The sequence below is a fragment of the Sceloporus occidentalis genome, unplaced genomic scaffold (genome assembly GCF_023333645.1).
Source record: "Sceloporus occidentalis isolate IW3139 unplaced genomic scaffold, rSceOcc1.0.p SCAF_12, whole genome shotgun sequence".
NCBI classification, from domain to species: domain Eukaryota; kingdom Metazoa; phylum Chordata; class Lepidosauria; order Squamata; family Phrynosomatidae; genus Sceloporus; species Sceloporus occidentalis.
The window spans coordinates 16,547,539-16,567,786 of record NW_028316992.1 but is presented as its reverse complement, the minus strand read 5'-3'; the positions used below and the strand labels follow the sequence as shown (position 1 = coordinate 16,567,786).

Below are 20,248 nucleotides of genomic sequence, written 5' to 3'. Positions count from 1 at the left end.
GTTTGGAGCAAAGATGAGGTATAATGAAATGATGGATGATGGAACCCTAAATGCTATGCAGAAAGACACAGAGTTGTTGCAGAAAGCAGCTGCTCTTCCATTCTCCTTCAGGGAAATGGTTGCTAGATCTCTGGCAATTCAGAAGGTGGAGTTTGGTATTTATAGGGTGGAACATGGCAGTTCAGTGGCAGAAACTGGAAACAACCAATGAAGTTCAGCCAAAAAGAGACAGAGCAAGAGGGAGGAGGGGGCTTTTTGCGTCTGCAGCCACCTTCAGCTCTGCCGGATTGGGGCCATGGCAACCGCACACCATGGCCCCAATCTGTCCTTTCCAGAGTGCAAAAAGGAGCCACAAAAAGTGGCTCCTTTTTGTGACCTGGAAAGGGCTCAATAGCTGCAGTGCTGCAGCTTTAAGGTGCTCCTTCGGTGCTGTGTCATGTAGATGCAGCACCAGAGGAGCACTGTGATGCCACATGCCATGTGGAGTGGTGCATGGCATCATGACGCCTTGGGGCCAGAGTTGGGATGTGCATCGTGTGGACGCCACGCCTCAACTCCGCCTCAAGCCTTACCTATATGGCTGGTGTGCACAGCCCTTAGGACTCAGAATATTTTTAAAGGGTATGATTTGCTCAGAAAAACGTCCACACATTTTGATCAATTAATTATATAATTAATTATATATATATATAATTCAGAGCAGAGCCTAGTAGCAAGTGGTGGGAACACAGGGTGCACGTATTTATCTGTCAACATGGCTACTACCAGGATGTTAAGTACTATGAAATTCTTAGCAGTGTTAGTAAGCAAAAGGTTGCCTTATTTGGCCTTATTATTTCTCTGCCCAAGGGCCTCGTGCAGCACAGGTGAACATTAGCCTGGCAGTGTATATTTCTAAATAGCTGAACATTTTCCAGTTCTTGATGTATCATCACCATTATTTAAGAATAGATTTGTTTACACAGCACTCCTGGAGCAATTATTTTTACTCTTTGTGCAGGTATGGACATTATCATAAATCCCATAGCTGACATTACTATTGCTTTCTGATGCAAAACATTATTTAAAAAAAATTATTTGTGAACAATTAGAAAAGGCCACTTGGGCTAATTGGTACCCTGTGTGAATACCCTTTGAGCTTCAGATGAAATTTAAAAATTCTTGATCCCTCTCCTGCATGGAGGTGGGGATTCTTTACAACCCACAGCTAACATGTCTTCTGTGTAATCTTTTCTGCTGAAATAGAAATCCCCTACTACTCAAAAGAGAGCCAGCATGGAGAAGTGGTTTGAGCATCACTCTGTCAGTCTCAGAGGAAGGCAAAGACAAGCCCCCTCTGGACAAATTCTGCCAAGAAAACCCGGTAATAGATTCACCTTAGGATCACTATAGGTCAGAAACAACTTGTAGGCACACAACAACAACAACAACAACAACTCATGTTTTATCTTTTAAAAAGTGGCTAAATGTACTGGTACTTGTTTAAAGTAAGACAAAATAATATATGCTACTATTAACTAGTTCAGGTTTATTTTAATCGATTTTACTTTATGGTAGCAACAACAAAAGGTACGTCGCAATACTTTGGCTAGTCCGGTTAAACGGCATGTAATAAGGACCTATGAATGATTAAAATATTTATACTATAACCTGCTTTTCATCTAGAAATCATAAAGACAATTAAGCTTCAAGACAGATAAGTAAAACAGATTAGGTTATAGGAAAACAAGATCAAAACAAAATTGCTAGCAGATTTTGCTTGTTAGGTATTACTTTCTCACAGATAGCATATTAATCACACAATCATATAAAATATGGCATATAAAAAAGCCCTATATGGCTTGGGTCCGAGTTACTTGAGGGAACGCCTCTCCCCATATAGTCCACCCCGCACTCTCAGAACATCAGGAAAAAATGTATTAGTACACCCTAAGGTGAGACTAGCAGCAACTCACCAGAGAGCATTTTCATCGGCTGCACCAATGTACTGGAATAAACTTCCAGGAGAGCTTCGTATGACGTCTACATTGGATGCCTTCCTAAAGGCTTTAAAGACCCATCTCTTCCGATTAGCATTTCCTTCGGACTCCTTATAGAGACTGTCCCCCTGATTCAAATGACTAATTGCAATTGATAGATTCCATGTTTGCTTTACTTGATGTTCGGTATTTATTGATTTTTATTGATGGGTATGTTGTGATGTTTGCTTTTTATGATGTGAAATTTTTAAATGATTCTGTGAACTGCTTTGATCGTTTCGGAAGAGCGGTATACAAATAAAGCATATTATTATTATTATTATTATTATTATTATTATTATCAGACGTTATCATTGAATAGAGAGCCAGCAACTGCTTATGTTCTTGTTCTTTGCTAGTCAATGTCTGACATAAAGTCGGTGAGAGTGGCTTGCATTTGGGAATCCAGGAATAGACAGAAAATCACAAGTTGGAATATAGAATATTAGAATACACAGACATATAGCCTGATCACTGTCAGATTCAGGCTCTCTTTGTTGTATAATTCCAAAATTTTAAACTTGGATCCTCATACCTTCCAACTGGCCTAATTTGGCAGTGACAGTCCCAATTAATCCTCTGTTGTCCCACTTTTTCGACTGTTCTTAAAATATCCCATTTCTCTCTCCTCCTCCCACTTTTCCCCTTTGTCCTCAGCTTACACCTATTAATGCAACTTGAAATCAAAAATGCAAGCAGTTTATACTTAATTAACTCAGCAGCGAGGAGGAGGGAAAGAGAGAGGATTTTGCCTTTCCCAGTAGGCTCCGACAAAAGAAACTGCCACAGCCTTTCCCAGGTTGCGAGTTCTTCCTCATTAATAATTTTTGCCATCTTGACTACACTCTGATGTTGCTTGGCCACATATGCCCCAGTTCTCATCTGTGCTATGTTGGAGAGTATAGATACTAGCTATCCTGTCTTTTACTGAGTCTAGAAATATTATTGTAAGAAATAATGAATTGGCATGAAAGGAAGGAAGGAGACTAACAAGAAAAGTGGTCTGATGGCTATTAGTCATTAGTGATGCATTATTAAAACATTATTGTTGCGTTGTTTAAAAAAACAAAAGAGGGCAAAACTGTCCCACCCTAATTTTCCAAAAAGGTCCTCAAGAAATTATATTGTATTGCCATGTAGACACAGAGGGTCCCACCAGTGGGAGCAGTGCATTTTGTGAGGATATTATTGGCCTTTGCTACTGTGCTGTCCCAGTTTTGGAATGTCCTCCCCTCAGTGACCCAACTGACACCAATACTGGATCTAAAACTCCCGCAAGCTCCCATTTTTGAAAAGCTGCGGGATAAGCATAGCTGGGGCCCGGGCTGCAGATAGGTTGCACTCGCCCAGCTGCGCTTGTGTGCGATAACATCTGCTTTTAAATTTAAACACAACTTTATCCCGTCAGGGATAAGTCAGTTTAAATAGAATGTGGTAATCTTCTTGGGGCAAGTCACACATTCTCAGTCGCAGAGGAAGGCCATGGCAACCTCCCCCCCCCCCCCCGAAAATCTAGCCAAGAAAACGCAGTGATAGGGCCACCTTAGGGTCACCATGGGTCAGAAGCAACCTGAAGACACAGAACAACAAAAGATCTAGTGACTATTTAATTAAATAAATGAAACAAATCATCTATCTAATCCCAACTATGCTTGTAGTACACAATAGGGATCAAACAGGAGAAAGTCTCCACTGGACACATGCCTTTAAAATTATACTTGGAGGTCATTGTAAAAACTACATGAATTACTTAGATTGGACTTTCCCTCAGTTCTGCTTTTCCACTTCCAGTGAAACAATTTTCTACTTTGTTTTCTTCACACTTCAAATATTTTGAAAGAGTCTTTGTAGAGCTGACTGAAATAGTCTTTAAAGGCAGCATTCAATATTTCTCTCTCCCTTTAATTACATTTTTCAGTTTGCTCCTAGGGGTTCTATGGATCTCCCAATCCTCTTCTTTGCCTGGTAGGCTGCATTGTTACAGGCTCAGTATTTATTGCTTTGCTCATATTGTTCTTTATATCTCCCCACCGTGTACATTCAGTGTCTCCAGCTGTGTATTAAATGCAGCCAGTTTCAAAACTAGAAGCTTCTGCATTTCCCCCCCCCCCAAAAAAAGGTGGGACTTTACTGAAGCAGACCCTTTCCTAAATGAACCCCTGTTATTATGGTTTTTAAGGCATTTGGGTTATGTCTGAAATTAGGAAGGGAGTCACTTTATGTGAGCACCCTGCTCTACATGCAGAACTCACACCTAGGGTTTAAAATTCAATTAAATATGGTTATCCAAGGTCATTATGGATGCAGATCCTGTGCTATTAAAAACACACAAAATCAGAAAACCTGGATCCTGCAGTGCTAATTTAATATAAGTAACTAACTGCCTGGTTCCTTATAAAAAACTTTACAGACGGAAGTGATGTTCTTCCACTTCTGGTAGCACTCAAGACAGATACTGAATTGCTACCAGCAGCTGGGTTTTACAATGAAAACTAATGAGGAAAGCAACAAAGAAGAGGACAAACAATGGAGCCCAGTGATTCTGGAAGTATTTTATGGTAACCTGCTCTCAGATTCCGATACTGATCTATTTCATTTGATTTTCTATGTATGACATATGCCAGTTTGGGAAATAAAAATATCAGAGAGGCAAAATTCCTCCAAGAGCTGGAATTTCCAGCAGAGACCAAATTTATTTGCAATATATCCAATGCAGCACTTTCCAGTAAATCTCATGAGCACATACCTGCAAAGGCAAAAGGGACATAATCAGAAATATCTCTCTGTAAACACAGTACAACTGATGCTAACTTAGGTAATAATGGAAAGAGGAGCAGAGCAGGGTTGCTATGCATTGTTACATCTTATTGTGACATTTTTCAGGGAGGAAAAAATAAAGCTGGGGATGGAAAAAATGTCCATCACTCCCAGGTCAAAAAACAGGTTTTCCAGACAATTAGGAAATCCTACTGGGAAAGAAAATAGGCCAGGGAGAAATTTCTACAATTTTCTCCTGGTGCTTGAACATTACCAAGAATTGCAGAGGAAATATTCTGCAAAGAAAAACATATCGGGGGTTTTCTCCCTTCCCCCCCCCCCCATGAAAAATGCATTTTACTCTGAAGAATATTCATTTTCTCCCACAGCAGGAAGAAAAATACTGTTACTACGAGTTTGTGCATGCAAATAAAATGCAGAATTTTATTCCTTGTTGCTTTCCTTTGGACACTCTGGACAACTTTTTAGTGTCCAGGTAGGAGTCAAAATATGCAAATGACATACTTAAATCATCCTCTTTCTCTTGGGATGCATTTACACCATGGACACCAATTCAGCTGCCATGCCTCCATTCTACTGAATCCTTGGAATTTTAGTTCATAGGGGGATTTGCTATTGTCATACTTTCAGGCTGAGAGAGTGTTATTTGCCCAGGGTCACCCAGTGGGTTTCCATGGCTGAGCTAGGATTCAAACCCTGGTCTCCAGAGTCATAGCCCAAGGCTGAAACCACTATACCACACTGATTCTCACCAGTTAGAGTCTGTAGTAGACTGAAGTACAAGGGCAAAGCAGCAAATAGTCAGCCGTACAGAAGACCCGAGAAAAGATTATGTAAATCTATACACTACAGGGATGTGGTGGCTTAGTGGTTAAGACAACAGTTCTGACAATTGTAAGGTCAGAAAGTTGGCAGTACTGCATGATGGGGTGAGCTCCTGTCACCCCGTCTGTTACCAGCTTCTGCCAACCTACCAGTTCAAAAGCATTCAAATGCAAGTAGATAATAGGGTACCACTTTGGTAGGAAAATAACAGCATTTGGTGCAGTCATGCTGGCCACATGACCACCGGAGTTGTCTTCAGACAACTCTGACTCTTCAGCTTAGTAACGGAGATGAGCACCAAGCCCTACAATCAGTTATGACTAGACATTCATGTCAAGGGAAAACCTTTACCTTTATACACTACAGACATGAACTGCTATCTCCATTTGTATAGTTTGGGGTGGGGGCTTTAACTGGGATTTGTCTGCATCCTTAACACACTGACGTTCCTATGATTATTTGAGGGAAGCCAAGTCATGATAATCATTATGGTTTTGAGAGGCTGGGATCACACTACACGGGGAAAACTACCAGGTATTTTTTTTCTTATTGTCATTGAAAAACTGCGATAAGACAGCAAGTCTGGTGTAATTCTCAAGTTGGTATAAGGACCCTCTCAGGTTCTACACTTTCAGTCCTAAGGCAGCAATGTGAGTATGATCAGGGCAGTGAAGATGAGATGGTTTCAGGGATCTCAGCCAAATCAACTGTCAAAAAAGGAAGCCATAAAACTTTTGGGCCCTGGGTTTTTCTGACCAAGCTTCTTCTTCTTCTTAAATAACTGTCACATGGCACCCCTTGGACCATCTATGGCAGCATCTCAGTCCTCTGAGAAGATGGTGTAAGAGGGAAAGTGGGGGAAACCATCCTTCAGCCCAGCCAGTCCAACCCCATCTCTTTCTCTTTCTGTGCTACTGTTCTTAGAAATACCACATTGTTAGCTTTACTGTGCTTTTAGCAAGGTTTCTCCACACACACAGGGCTTTCTTGTCTTGTCAGCTGGTGAAGGCAGTAAAGCTGACCTGCGAGATTTTATGAAGTAGATCGAGATTCAGACTGTGTGGAAGTAATGACTAACCTTGCAAACAGCCTGTCACAACACATCTCGAAACCTGTTACGTTGTTCAGCACTTTTACTTTCACTAAAGAAAATGTAGCTGGGCTCGATCAGCCTCAGTAATGTTATTCCCTCAGAGCTCCCAATCCAAGCCCTTTGGTGTCACCATCCATCACCTATGTCTCTTTAGTTATTCAAAAAGGTTACAAAGGAGCAGGAGACTCTAAATAATGCAACAGACTATTGTGCATTATGGATATGGACCCAGTGAGGTAAAAGCATCTGCAGCAGGCAACGTTAGATCTAAGCGTCACTTCTCATAAAACTTTTTCATGGAAGAAAACTGCCCGCTGAAGGGGCCAACTTGCGTGAGCAGAATGGTATCAGCACAGAACACACAAGGCTGCCTCTTCTTCCATAAGATGGGAAATCACCATTTTCAGTTTTTCTTTTATAGGACTGCAGTTGTAGCCTTGTGTGAGTTTGTGAGTTCCATGAGACAGTGTTCATGAATATGACCACTTTTGTGAGCAGTTTTTACATGTAGATTGGCTGCCAATGGATTGTAGGAACCAACACTCGGAGTTAAACAATTTGGTACATTAAATGTATGCTATGCAGCCTAAAAGATAATGCAGTTATGTATGTAGCTTGAACCTCAGACTCAGATATTAGACAATAGTGCTCTTATAAGACTGGGAGTTTGGACAAGAGAAAGTAATGGAGCCAGAAGTACTGTTGGAAGTTCCCTGAATAGCCCTAACAAAATTGCCAGGTACATCTTTTGTTGGAGAGATTGGCTGATTGCTCTCAATAGCTGAAACTTCCTCAAGTCTTCCGAATGACTAAGAAATACAAAAAAGTCAACTTGCTTTTCTTCCACCCACTCCCTCCTAGGTAAGGATGAATTGGTCTAGGTCTGTTAAAGGGAATAAAAGAGATGGGTTGTAGTTAGATAGAGGAAGAGCATGGACAGAGTATGCTGAACTCTTTTTCGTCTCTTTTTCGAGCTCTGATCATCAGAGTGGATGTGTTTCTCTATTGGAGGGTTTAAGCTAGTTGCCTACAGCTGGGCTAAAACTGTATATTTGTAAATAAATTCCCAACAAGAGAAAGTACCATAAATGTTGAGTGGTCTCCCTCTGAAGGAAGTGAAACCAAGGCAAGTGTTGTATTCCTAGCATTTTTCATTACTCAAATAAAGGATGTGAGTATATTGGGACAGCTTTGAAAACTTGCCACTACTACCAACCTGACTCGTTTTACAACATAATAAAAGCAAGACATCATTTGAACCCAAATTGAGTGCTGCCATTGTACCTGTTTTTGAATGCCAATGCTCAGCCCAGGAAAGTGCATGTCCAAAAACTGCATGAGAGAATTACACAAGCAACAAGTCCAAGGGTCCCTGCAGAATGAAGATGGGACCACTAGGAGGATAATGTAGTGTTTCCTTGCCCTTCTAGGGTGGCCAGTAAGTTAGAATTCAACATTTTCAGAAAACACAACTTTGGACAATGCTGCCACCATTAGCTTTGCAAGAGCCAACTCTCACTGTACAGTATAAGGTCTGTTGTGTCACCTTTGGCTGTTACGCTATACTGAAATATTCCTAATGTGCAATAAGCAGGCACATGCTTACTGTTGTATCATATTATATATTTATATCATCCTCCAGGACATAAATATTTGGTTATAGTTATATTGTATCAACAGCATTCAACTAGAGGTCTACGTACTAAACACTTAAATATTATTTCCCACTGTGTAATAGTGGTGGGATACAGGGTGGTCTGCCACCGCCTCCATTTCCGCCGGCGGGAAGCCTCAGCTGCCAAACAGCGAGGCTTCCCGGCGGTGGAAAAATAACCTACAAAAAGCGGGTTCTTTTTGCATCACACTTGCGATGCCCAAGTGCACAAATGGCACACTCATGACACTGCCAGTGCAACAGGGCACCGCCATTTTATGCCCCCATCACATGCTAGGGGTGAGGCCAGTATGGACGTTGCATCCTTGGCCAACCCCTAGCACGTCACGGGGGTGGCGCAAAGGCCTGTTTAAATTGAGCCAGAGTCCCTCAGTTGTGTCTTAATAGTGTTCTCCAACCCACCCACAACTCCTTCATCCTCACACACTCCACATGGTTCCTCTTCCCCTCATTCTCAGGCAGTCTCCATCTGTGTGCAAATGAACAGTGTCTGTCAGTCATTCCACACTTATCAGTTGTGCTATAAACACAATGAGAAAGAGAGGAAAAGAGAGAAAACATGGCACCATCCTCATAACTGTATGGTGACCGAAACTGATATTATGGCTTACAACAGGTCACAGAGGGAACTGGTGGGACTCCAAACTTTTCCCTTGTGGGAAGACCTGTATGCTGAAAGCAGTCCCACCAGCCTCATCTGCTGCATAGGAAATAGAAATCTAGAGGCAGCTTTCCTCAACACAGCTGTTGAATTTCTGTCCAATTCATAACTGTCAGTGGGGTCAGTGCACTATCAGAGATGATTTATCTCCCTTTATGGGCCAATTAGAGTGCTAAAAATCATCTGAAGAGGCCCTTCTCTCTGTTCCACCACCCTCCCAGACTTGTTTGATGGCAACAAGAGATAAGGCCTTCTTGGTGGTAGTTCCCAGGTTCTGGAATTCCCTTCTAGAGAGCAAAGGATGGCCCCATCCCTGCTCTCATTTCAGAAGGTGCCATCATACTTTTTCAGTCTGATAAGGGTTGAGCTTTTAAATCCCAAGGTTTGTACAGTGCACCCTTGCCTTACGGGGGATCTGTTCTGGACCCACCCACCCCGCGTAAGGCAAATACCGCATATGCTCGAGCCCCATTGAAAACATTGCCTGTTCCGTTGCACAGCATTCGGAGTAAGTGTATGATGCAGGCGCACTGTATATAGTTTTAATGCATTTTAATCTTTTTATTGTGTAATATTTTAAACTTTTTAAAATTGTTTAATTGTTTTTTAAACTGTATATTTACATTTTTCTTGTTTTCGTATTGTTTTTAATTTGCGCTGATTTACATTTGTTGGAAGTGCCTTTGAGTCTCTATATGATATAAATAAATAAAACAAGGAGGAGGAGGAAGAAAAATGAGAAGGAGAAATAAATGATCAATTCTAGTACCAGGGGTGGCCCCAGTGGGAAAAATAATTGAGCTTGGAATATGAGCATGTTAGGCATTCATTTGGGGAGTGATAACAATTCTGAGCCAAGACTGGGAATAAGAGATCCCATCTGCAAGCAGTACTCTATTGATACCGGATGCATAACTGCATGCAGTGGAAATGTCAGGCTACCAAGATAAAGCAATGCTGCTAAGCATTTCAACCCACTGCTCTATATGCACCATTCATTCACTCTCTGAGATGACAGGATTGTCACTCACTAATACCCAAGAAGAGTCAAAGCCTATCCCACTCCTGAGTGAACTCGCTGTGATGAAATGGGTCAAAGAAAAGTAGTTTCTCCCACAGTTTTAGAGCCTAGTTGCTATAAAATGGTAAAACAGGAGGACAGCACCAGAGGATACTGAAAGACACTAGTGCTCTCAAGGTGTAAATAAATCAGATGTGTAAACTGACTCAGACAGAGGTCGACTACGTGGAAATATAAGTCCCTGTGTGAAAATATATCATTCCATATTATCAGGTCATTCACCAGTAACATTAAAAGCATTGACAAAAATAGATAGATCAGTATGGTTTGTGGACACCATCTGTCCCTAGTAACTTACACAAGGAAACAGAACAGCAGAGGAAAAGTAATATATAAAGCATCTGCAAGAAAAAATGTGTGGCTATAAATTAAGAAAATAGAATAAGATGATCAAAATATTAAGAACCCAAACATGAAAATAAAAGCAAAGAAATGAAAAATAATTTAAACAGACTGTACTGGAGAGAGAAGCCACAAAATGATCTTAATAAAAAGGTCATGACCCATCATAAAGACTCTGGATCTGCTTTACTGCCTTTATTTATAAAGCAAGTAGAAATGTTAGATGAGCTGAACAAAAATGTGGGAAATGTTGTGGTTTTTTTAAGGAACTAAAGACAAAGAACTCAAGAGAATTATTGCTAAAACACATCTTTTCCACTCCACTGATAGTTAAAATAGTTCTGATTTTTTTTACTTTTAGCATACAGATTTTAATGCAGAAAAATAATAATAATGTAATACAGAAGAAAATAAAATGTAATATATGCAAATACAAACTATGTAACTTAAGAATGTACCGTAGTAAAAAAACACTACTCTGAACTGCCTGGAGGAATGATGGGATAAAAATGTAATAAATAAAAAAAATATTTATTTATTTATTTATTTATTTATTTATTTATTTATTTATTTTCTATATGGCAAAGTATCCAGAGAAGACACTTGTTTAATATCAAGTGAGAACTGGGCCATGGTTCATGTCCAATATGTTATCTATTGATTTTTAGCATTTCAGGCAATGACGTGATGTAAAGTAACAGCACAGAAATAAGACTTTATCCAAGGAGGATCCTTTGGACTGATACACACTGCAGACATAATTCAGGTTGACACCACTTTTACTGCCACAGCTCCATGCTATGGAATTCTGGCACCAGAGCTCAGCGAAGACAGAGGCCCTATACAGACCAACCCAAAAGGCCAGCCTGTGGCGGAGTCAGGGCACAGCATCCTGATGATACACTCCTCAACTCCACCCCCAGGGCGCCATGATGCCATGCGTTGCTCCAGATGGTGCGCAGTATCATGACGTACCTCTGGTGCTGCGTCCAAATGATGCAGTGCTGAAGGGGCACCATATAGCCGTGCAGCCATGACTACGGCACCCTTTGAAGGGCGCAAAAAGGAGTCACTTTTTGCAGCTCCTTTTTGCGCCCTCCAAAGGCCGGATCAGGGCTGCAGCATGAGGTTGCTGCAGCCCTATCCAGCAGGATAAGGGGAAGCCGCAGGCCTTCGGGGCGGTCTGTATAGACTAGGAGACAGAAAAGGCTAAATGCCAAACAAAACTACTTTTCCCAGAATTCCATAGCACCGAGCCATGGCAGTTAAAGTGGGGTCAACCTGGATTATTTCTGAAGTGTGGGTGTAGCCTTGGCAATGTTTCCAGTGTAGTCTGAATCCTTGAACCATCTGTATTGTCCCTCTCACTCAGACTTGTGATTTGTATTGGTTTATATCACACCATTTGTTGTTGCTTTTGAATGATTAGCAAAATATGTGGATTTGTTTTTTAATAATAATAATAATAATAATAATACATTTTATTTATAGACCGCTATTCCACAATGATCATAGCGGTGTACAGTAAAAATTGCACTACAATGCAATATAAAATACAAGGTGACAGTTAAAGGAGGGAGAAGTATCGTCCTTCAGGCTGTCCCTGATGGAGCTGGGTCTGCCTGATTGCTCCCTCTGAGGCCAAGATGACAGTTAAAAGAGCGGGGAGCCTCTTTTATATTTAAGGCAGGACACACAGCATCAGATCTTGATACCAACTGACACCTTTGCTCAATCTTTGCTCAAACCATTTAGAGTTTAACACTGAAGTCTAATCAAAGACAAACAAAGCCTACACCAGGCTTTTAGTGCTATTTCTCAATAATGTATCTGATAATATAGTATATAAATGCTTCACAAAAGTTACAGCTAAAGTCTCACATGTGCAAAATAAACCAATCTCTGATACCCAATCGTATCACTTTATTCAGGATGAAAGAAACGTATTTTCTTACTACATAGCAAAGACCAATTATTTCACAAAACCGTGTCACTTGAGTTATTTGAAGACTTAACAAAGTTTATGAACCTTTATCTTCCTAAGGAATTTAAAGTTAGTATATAGCTCAGGGTAAACATTACAACTATTTGCTAAGTCAATACATCCTCCAGCCTAACCAGGCTAACAAATTAGAACTTAGAACTTAGTTTTGTTCAAGAATTTGTTTGTACGAATGCACAAGCCAAGGTTATCTACAGCCAAGCATTTCTCAGCATGTTACCTATTGGAAACAGGGAGGGGGGGAGAGACAGAAAGAAAGGTAGGAAGAATTAAAGAAATTGTTTATGAATTACCTTCATACTCAATGATCGGATACCAGTTCTGGAAAGGTAATGGTTATGCTGAACAGCCCTATGAAAAATGTCCTGTCCCCTTCTTAAAGTTTTCATCATTTTGCATGTTGTCAAAATTCGTGTCATTTTGTAGAAAGCAGCAAAACAGGGAATGGATACAGATGCTCTACTAACGTAGATGGAAGAAAATTCTGAGAAGCAGTTGGTCTCTTGATTTAGCTATGCAGCCTTTGCTTTACATCTTCATTCATTCTTCTATTAAAAGGCGTCCACCTGGCTCCACCTTCTCTGCTCCTCCTTAGAGGAGTGTCTAAGATAACTAGGAAGATGTCAGTTGAAGTTGACATCTGGACCAAGCATAAAGAATATTCCCACTACTGGGACATAGCTAGAACTGCAGGAGAGTATGTGTTTTCCCAACTACACTAGTTGTGTAAACTCTGAGAAAGTAAAAGATATCGAATTACAATGATCATTCTGATCAGAGACAATGTATATTTGACATATATTACAGGAAGTATCTTATATTAGACCAAATATTGGCTGTCCGTTTGATAAACTGGCGAGTTCCCAAGATTCTGTTCAACTGCCCCAATGTAGGGAATCAGCTAACCAGTTTTATGTGGTCTGTTTCTTTTGTTTCTAGATTCCTTGCCACATAATTCTGCACTATTAGTTGCAAGAGTTGTAGGGACCCTCCCCTAAAAAGAAAGTTCTTTTAAAGTCTAGTTCCTGGCAAGGCTGTTTTTAAAAAGGTTCCTTCTCTATTCCAGAGCTGGGGGGGGGGGGGGGGGGGCGGATTCAGTAATTAACTCATTATTTCTAATGCATCAAACCTTTCAATGACAAAGTTAAAACATTTTTTATTAAAATCAGTAAATGACAATAACATTAATGGGTTGATCAACAATATATAATTTAAACAAGATTAAAAATATATTAATTCAAATGCATTAAAAGAGCTTTAATAGGCTAAAAAGTTTCTAATGCATTAGCCATTCAGGAAATATGCTGGCAGAACATAAGATTCCATCACTGTATTTAAACTGTTGGGGGATTTGGGGGGCAGTTCTGTTCTCCCATCCACAGAGGGCACAGGGAATCATTAGGACATTTTACAGCAGTTTTTGTAGCTAATACCCCAGAGGACAGGATCAAAATTCAGAAAGACCTTAATAGATTAGAAAGCTAGGCCAAAGCTAACAAAATGAATCTCAACATGGAGAAATGTAAGGTACTGCACTTAGGGCGGGAAAATGAAATGTACAGATATAGGATGGGTGACACCTGGCTGAATGAGACTATGTGTGAAAGGGATCTAGGAGTCCAAGTAGACCACAAGATGAACATAAGTCAACAGTGCGACACAGCAGCTAAAAAGGCCAATGCAATTTTAGGCTGCATCAATAAAAGTATAGTGTCCAGATCAAGGGAAGTAATAGTGCCACTATATTCTGCTCTGGTCAAGCCCCACGTGGAATATTGTGTCCAGTTCTGGGCACCACAATTCAAAAAGGACATTGAGGAACTGGAGCATGTCTAAAGGAGGGCAACTAAAATGTTGAAGGGCTTGGAAGCCATGCCCTATGAAGAACGACTTAGGGAGCTGGGAATGTTTAGCCTGGAGAAGAGAAGGTTAAGAGGTGATATGATAGCCCTGGTTAAATACTTGAAGGGATGTCATATTGAGGAGGGAACAAGCTTGTTTTCTGCTGCCCCAGAGAACAGGACCTGGAACAATGGATGCAAGCTACAGGAAAAGAGATTCCCCCTCACCATTAGGAGGAACTTCCTGACAGTAAGGGCAGTTTGACAGTGAAACGCACTCTTTCCTTGGAGTGTGGTGGAATCTCCCTTCTTGGAGGTCTTTAAACAGAGGCTGGATGGCCATCTGTCGGGGAAGCTTTGATTTGGATTTCCTGCATGACAGGGGGTTGGACTGGATGGCCCTTGCAGTCTCTTCCAACTCTATGATTGCACAGCTTAGAGAAAGGAAACATGTCAAGCAATAGTTCTGTTCCTAATCCTTGGCTGGGTGTTCTTGTGCAGAGGAAGTGACAAAGCTGAGCAGAAAGGTATAGGATATCTGTTTACACAGTTTGCTTCACAGTACACATCCTGGTTCAACCAAGGGTTATGATGGCATACGCCACCAACATGGTTCTGTTCATTATTAACAGTTAACCTAATGAATCAATTGTTGTTGTTGTCATGCAGCTTTAAGTTGTTGTTTTTTACTTATGGCAACTGTATCATAGGGTTTTCTTGGCAAGATTTGTTCAAAGGGGATTTGTCTTTGGCCTCCTCCAAGGCTGAGAGAGTGTGATACGTCCAAGGTCACCCAGTGCATTTTCATTCCTGAGTGGGGAATTGAACCCTGGTCTTGCAGAGTCCTGGTCCAGCACTCAAACCACTACACTATGCTGGCTCTCTCTAAAGCAACTAACATAAATAAATTGATTTGCAGTTTAACATTGATATCAACAAATGAGCTTGAACAGTGACACTTTCCAAGCTGCATTTTATTCCCATTATTTCTTATAGTTTTTGTCTACCTCCCTCCCCTCCATCAATTTTCTTTTCTCCACTCTTCCTTCCTCTCATCACCACCACCTCTTCTTTCTTTGACCCCTCCAGGAACAAACATCTGACAAAACAAACAAACTGGATAGTGATGGCAGCAATAAGGGTTCTGCTAAAGCCATTTGAGAAGTTATAGAATCAAAACAGAGTCCAAAGATTAGAAATGTGTTCCTTTCTACAACACTGAAAAACAAAGCTGCCGTTCTTTCTTGGAGCTCTGAGAAGGCTGCACTTTCTTTCACATTTATTCACTTTGCTGCAAAGCATCTGGGGAAGATATACTTTAGAAGTATATTTTGCAAGGGAGTCTTGGAGGTGTCTCATCCACAGGGTTGCTATGAGTCAGGATCAACTCAAAGGCAGTTAACAACAACAACTACAAGCCCTCAAGTTCCCAAAGTCTCAAAGAAAGTTGACAAGAAATCTTCACCTTTTGTCGTTTTTACACTCATTTTGATACATAACTATAGCCAATCCAGAAAGTGAGGAAGGCAAATCATTAATTCATGTTTGAATGGGAGATGATGTCTTTTCTTCGCAAGGCTGGAGTATCAACACGTTTAGCCATCTCTCTGCTCTACACATTACCCCTTAGTTCACAGTCTGGTAGTAAAATACCTATGATAGGTATAAAGTTTAATAACATGAGAATATCTTTAAAATACAGCAGTATGTCTTTTAGTAAATGAAACTTCACCAAAAAAAGAGCTTATAACAAAGTATCACATGTAGGAGAGATTCCATTTCCACCTCATGCTTGCCAGGCCAGCAGCAGCACCCCATTGCTCAGATTTCAGGGCCAAATGTGAGTCTGGGGCCAAGATCTTATGATGTCACAAGGGTGTACCTTTGTGATGTCATGAAAACACAGGGGAATTTGGATAAATGGTCCCCAAGTAGGTGAGAAATTCAGCTACCTAGATAATATGACAATTCAAATAAAGTCATTTGGGTGGCTGGCAAGCCAGCTAAATGTACGTAGCTCAAGCAATTGGTGTCACTTCTGTTTGGGAACACATTTCACATTGCTTTACCTACAACACATACAGCTCATGAAGAGCTTTTCCAGACACTAAGCTGATGCTTGGACTTGTGGAAGGCTCCCTGCCAGCCATTGGCAAAGGTTTTTGCAGGCTGCTTGTACAGCTGCTGCTAAGGCTTAAACAACAAGACTTCCCAGTTGTGATACTGGTGCTCCACTCTCATACTCTGAATGGCACAAAAGGCTCAACTCAATTACAGTCTCTCTGCACAGTCCTCCCTTGTTGTTCCTGCCTTTTTGGAGCACCAACATCCCATAAATGCAACACATATTCTGACAGCTTCATAGAGAACTAGAGAGCCCTCGACTTGAAGTGGCCAAATCTTGGAAGGCAGGACTTGTGTCCCTAGATAACTGCTGGAAAAGAGTCTGGGACCATTGGCTAATGGAGAAGCTACTGGATAAAATGAAATGTAACTGAATACAACAAAACCAAGAACCTCTCTATGAAAAATGGCTTCCTTTTATTGATTTTGTTAATACAAATGTTATAATTGTCCACCCTCCAACTTGCCAGTGGTCACTATGTTCTGATCTATTTCAAACAACTTAAACTGCATAGTACTATATATATATGTGATGCTTTGAGGAGTTTATTTTATAATTGTAAGATTTTGTGGGGTTTCAGCCATCGTTTACTGTTCTATTTTTTTTGCATAATCTTTTAATAATTAAAAAAAGAATTAAAGAGCCCTGGCCACAGCTACAAATGTGTAAAGATAGTGCCCAGACTTTAAAACTGTTTCACATATAAAAAGCAAACTTTGGCCACACACCCAGAGATCTGTTGGGCCTGTAGACCCACAGCAGTTCTCAATCATTGTTTTGAAGCTGGGTAATTCAATAACAACAGCGTAACAGAAGATAGGAACACTGTAGACCAGAACTGGGAAAAGTTCGTCCCACAGGCCACATGCAGCCTTGGGGCCCCAAAATGTTGCTGAAGCCCCCAAAGCCTCCAGAATGCTTTTTTTAAAATCACTCTGATTTTGGAGTGTTTTCAAAACTACCCCAAATGAGTTGCAAATGTGGCATTTTATTTCCTCTACTCCAGAGCTCCATAAAAATAACATAAAATAAACTCAAGATTGAGCAAAATGGCAATCTGAAGTGATGCTGTGCCACTTCTAGTATGTTGAAAAGCAATGCTCTGGTCCACTGGAGGGGTGCAAAGAAGGGGGGACTAATCCCCACATCTTCTCAGTTGCCCACCCCTGCTGTAGACCATTGCTTAGTCTGAAAGGATCCCTCCTGTTTCGTGTCTCTCTCCTTGTCGAGATAGAGTAATAAAAGTGCCTAAAAACTACCAGTACAAAATAGATCTCCATGCTAACTAAAGGCACAGTTTAGCATGACATTAAACTCGTATCTGAAAGAAGGTACCTAGCACCGCTGTTTTTGGTTTTTGAAGAGAAATCAGGGACAGCACATCTTTTTTCCCAGACTCTTTTGAAGGGGCAGAGAAGAGGAGAGATTGCTATTTATGTTAATTGTATAATTACTACTCCCCCACCAGCTTCTTATCCCTTTCGTTTTGAAGTTCTGCTATTCAAGGGATTGATTTTGTAAGCAACTTCTAATATTTGATATAAGGTAAGGTGGCACAAGATACATTTTACAGATGCATTTATCTCTTTAGCAGGCATGCTTCTCCTGATGACAACTGCAGTCTGTCAAGGGCATGACTTGTCATTCGGCATGCTTGCAAAATATGGGTGAGAGAGAGAGGAAATGACCATCAGTGGTTTTGTGTAATAAATACCAGCTGATTGGTTCCTTCCCCTTCAGGGAGCACAGGATCCCATAGCAAATGAATTAGGCAAGACTTTGGGTATCATCACACATCATGAGGATGGATTATCTGAATCTATCAGTGGGTCAACTTCCAGCGGAAGAAAAGTTACCACAGTTCTAAAACAAACATATACCTCTGAGGAACTGCTCCATAGACATAACCTTTTGACCCAATGTGCAATTTTTTTAAAAGAATGGCAGCAATAGCCCTTTCATATTTGAATATGTGAAATTCGCTGACTTTACTGTACTTTTTCCTAGGAAAGATAGATGTTTCCTACGTAATTTGTTCAGAATCAATAAGATAAATACAGCGTCTTAGGTCCAACTTCCTTTCCACAGCAGGGCTTACAAAATGAATGAACCTCTCCCCTTTCAGCTCTCTGTGCAATTCCCTAAATCTGCTATTGGTGGTTGGGGACCTTTAGGAAAGATACATTATATGGCAAAGAAGTTCCAGATACAGAAAGGGGGGCAGAAATCCACTCCATTTTGTGTGATTGGAGAAGCAGGTCAAGATTCAAAGTGGTATAATTAGGATCTTGATCAATATTGATCCCTTTGGAGAGGCGGAATATAAATAAAAATTATTATTATTATTATTATTATTAATCCATTTAAATTTTGTGTTCAAAGTAAGAGCTTTCATATGGCTGACTGCAGTCAGTCAGCAACTATTAAAGTAATCCAATGCTATTTAATCAATCGCATCTGACTCTATGACACAACATTACTCAAAATTAAGGAGAGAAATTATTTGTTCCCAGCTTGAAAAATGGGGTTCCCAACTCTCAGAAAAACCTGTCAGGAAGAATAATAGGCTAACAAATTTGCACAATTTTCTACCAGTATTCTAATGTCTGAAAGCGTTTAGAAGAAAATATTCTGAATAGAAAAATGTTATTTTTGTGAAAAATCCTGTTTTCTGTTTTTGTTTCTGTTTTTTCTTTAAAAAAGAAACAACTTCTTCCTACATAGGAAACCCTATTTTGTACACATGACAAAAAAAAGTTTTGCACAAAAAAAAAACCACCTGTTGTTTTTTTTTCTGCACTGAATGCTTCCTCTGCAACTCTTTGGAAGGTTTGAATGGGGAGAAAATACTGTGGAAGAACATTTGTTTTCTTCTAGAGTGGGGAGAAAATTATAGTGGTTATTCATTCCTGCATGTGAGGATGAAATAGTCAAGGATTCACATTCTTACACAGAACAAAAGGACCTGATTCAATGTAAAAACCATATGTCTTGAATTTTTAGCCCTTTCATAGAAATCAATGAAAAAGTGCATTTAGTTGCTTCCAAGTGTTCACAAAAAAGAATTGTACCAAGATATAATGAAACAGGGGAGCTGGTGCCACCACGTACTCACACCTCCAAGCACTTTCTTTTCAATACTTGCTCATAGGAAGCACACTGACCTTTCACAGGAAAAGAAACTGGCCTTCTGAAGGGGCCCTGGCTCAGTGATATAGATTCAAATCAACTGATTTAGACTCAAGTCACTTTGGCGGGATACAGATCGCCCAAAGTGGGCAGTCTCCCACCGCCCTAGTTTGCTCCACGGGGAAGCCGCAGCCTCCAGACCACGGGGCTTCCCCACGGAGCAAAAAGAACCCTTAAAAGACGGGTTCTTTATGCAGCGCACTTGTGATGCCACAATGCACCAATGGTGCACTTGCAGCATCACAAACACACCAGGACATGCAGACACTAGGAGTCTGTCACGTCAAAATGGCAGCGTCCATGTAGACAGGGCGCCGCCATTTTGATGTCCTGGTGACTTACTAGGGCTAGGGAACGTCTAAAAACTATGCTCCTGGGCAACCCTAGTACGTTGTCAGGACGTACTAAAAGGGCCATGTAAACAGGGCTTTTGATTACCTGACTTGGACTTGACTCTGCAATAAATGATGCACTGGTTTGACTCAACTCTCAGTTTGTATATTTGTAGGAAACAATTTACTGGCTTAACTTCATCTAGAAATGGAAAATGGTTTTCCTCCTTTGAGCAATGCTTCCATGTCAATGCTTTTTGCCTACTGGCCACATAACAGGAATAGT

At 40.6% G+C, this 20,248-nt stretch overlaps 1 protein-coding gene across 1 annotated transcript in view; it reads right to left on the bottom strand.

Annotated features, from left to right (window-relative positions):
- The window catches only part of LOC149305337 (carbamoyl-phosphate synthase [ammonia], mitochondrial-like), a 184,732-nt gene that overhangs the window by 163,840 nt on the left and 644 nt on the right, over positions 1 to 20,248 (bottom strand). The gene's annotated exons all lie outside the window — the stretch shown is intronic.